The following is a 2979-nucleotide window of genomic DNA, read 5'->3' on the forward strand; positions in this document are numbered from 1 at the left end:
AATTGGATTTGATATTGAAGAATGGGGAATGTCCAGTATTTCGTAAGGCTTGGATGAGGGTTGTGAAAGCAGATGATTTCCTATAAATGGGAGGAGGGGGGGGGTGAGTCCAAATCCCAACCAGTCACACTGGGCAGTCTCATATCTACTGGTCTATGGCTGAGGGCCAGATGTCCAAAAAGTGATCAAATGGAGCGTTATAAACAACCAGTCAACCGGCTCCTAACTGTCAGGTCACAGACTGAGCTTGAAAAATGACATTTATTATCTGAGTGGCTGGTTGTTATTAAAGCCCCATACACACTAGGCAATCCCGCCGATGCCACTAACGGAGGCTGCGAGGACCCAGCGTGCGCGGGGGGGGGGTGTTTCGGCATTGGCTAAGAGAAGACAATTATATAGATGATCACGTCACACGTAACTGTGCATACGTTGGTATACGGCCCGTTAGGTCAATGCCATATGGTTGACAAGAGCTAAAGGTCGATGTGGCAATGATCGACGCATAACCTGTACCATAACCCATACGTCATATAGGCCCTGATTATTTACACTGTCAGACCTGTCAGCCCTTATCATATATATATATATATACATTGCACTATACATTTGGAACATGCAGGAAATATATTCCTCAGTCACTAAAGTAATAATATAACAGTGCTTCCAATTCCACTCCGATTCTTTGGTGATTGGAGCTGATGAACCAATGGCACCACCTTGAGGTGAGTGAAGGAATTGCTGGTGATCCTACTGTAAGTAAATAATAAAACAAAAAAACAAAAATTTGACAGCAGATACTGTAAAGGTGGCCATACATCAGAAAGACCTGTTCACAATCATGATTGTGTCCAGATTTCCCGGCAGAATTGTTGGTTTTTGGATACACAATGTACTCACAATGTACACAATACGTTGTACAATCCAGCTGCTGCATACAACCAAGGGGTCAGTGCTTGTTGCCAAGGGTTAATGCTCATTGCCATGGGTTAATGGTCATTACCAAGGGTTAATGCTTGTAACCAGGGGTTAATGCTCCTTGCCAGGGGTTAATGATTGTTGCCAAGGGTTAATGATCATTGCCAGCAGTTACTGCTCATTGTCAGGGGTTAACGCTCATTGCCAAAGATTAATGCTTGTTGCCAGGAGTTAAGGGTCATTGACAAGGGTTAATGCTCATTGCCAGGAGTTAATACTCGTTGCCAGAGGTTAATGCTCATTGCCAGGAGTTAATACTCGTTGCCAGAGGTTAATGTTCATTGCCATGGGGTCTCGGAGCCTTGGAGGAGACAGATGCTAAAGATCATATTTGACCTCTAGCATCTGACAGGGAGCACAGCGCTGTAGCGTTACTGGGAAGTGCCGGAAGTGCATATCGCTATGTTTCCTGTCAGATGCTAGAGGTCAAATATGATCTTTAGGGGGAAATTTACTAATATGAAAAACCTAGTTTTTCGTATTAGTATTTTCCCTACGACTGCATACGACTGTTTCAGTCATATGCACAGTCGTGTTCCGGAGGGGGATTTACAAAGCAGTCTTATACGACTGCTTTGTAACCCTCCGATGTCGTATACATTCGTATTAGCGGCACATATATACGGCCGCTAATACGAATTTTTCTGGCAGGCTGCACGGTGTAAAAAAAAATAGAAAAAAAAATAAATATTAAAAAAAAAACAGCGTGGGGTCCCCCCCACAGCTGTAACCAGCACCAGGCTGAAAGAGCCGGGGCCGGTAATTAAAAATCAGGGAACCCGACAAACAGGGGCTGGCTGGCAACTTTAGGCCTGGGGTGCAAGTCCAGAGCACTGGCCCATGAGTAACAGTGTTTGGCTGAGAAAACCCCCTACTCTCCCTGTACAACAACAACTCCCGACACTTTCTCCCTCCGTGGGCGTCCACGTCACCCACAGAGGGAGAATAAATTAGTGTGCCGAGCGTAGAAAGGCACCGGGCCCACTGCGTGGCGAGCGATCCACATCCCCCCCCCCTTGTCAGGAATTCGGCGGTCGGGATTCCGGCGTCGGGATTTTGAACGCCAGGATTTCATACCAATCCCACAACAACAACAGCAGCAGCAGCAAGACCCTGCAGGCTGCTCCTCTACTATAATAATAAACTAGGACACCACATGCTGCTCCCCCTGCATAAAAAGAATATAACACCACAGGCTCCTCCCCCTGCATAATAACCGGAAGACACCACAAGCTGCTGCATAATAACTGGACACCACAGGCTGCTCCCCCTGCATAATAACCGGAGGACACCACAAGCTGCTCCCCCTGCATAATAACTGGACACCACAGACTGCTCCCACTGCATAATAACTGGACACCACAGGCTGCTCCTCGTGCATAATAACGACACCACAGGCTACTCCCCCTGCATAATAACTGGACACCACAGGCTGCTCCCACTGCATAATAACTGGACACCACAGGCTGCTCCCACTGCATAATAACTGGACACCACAGGCTGCTCCCCCTGCATAATAACCGGAGGACACCACAGGCTGCTCCCCCTGCATAATAACACAACCCCCTGCATAATAACACAACACCACAGGCTGCTCCCCCTGCATAATAACACAACACCACAGGCTGCTGCTCCTGCATAATAACACGACACCACAGGCTGCTGCTCCTGCATAATAACACGATACCACAGGCTGCTCTCCCTGCATAATAACACAACACCACAGGCTGCTCCCCCTGCATAACCTGACACCACAGGCTGCTCCCCCTGCATAACCTGACACCACAGGCTGCTCCCCCTGCATAATAATGACACCACAGACTGCTCCCCCTGCATAATAATGACATTACAGACTGCTACCCCTGCATAATAATGACACCACAGGCTGCTCCCCCTGCATAATAACACAACACCACAGGCTGCTCCCACTGCATAATTACAGGACACCACAGGCTGCTACTCCTGCATAATAACACAACACCACATGCTGCTCTCCCTGCA

The sequence above is a fragment of the Crinia signifera genome, chromosome 6, assembly GCF_055691185.1.
Source record: "Crinia signifera chromosome 6, ASM5569118v1, whole genome shotgun sequence".
In the NCBI taxonomy this organism is placed as follows: Eukaryota; Metazoa; Chordata; class Amphibia; order Anura; family Myobatrachidae; genus Crinia; species Crinia signifera.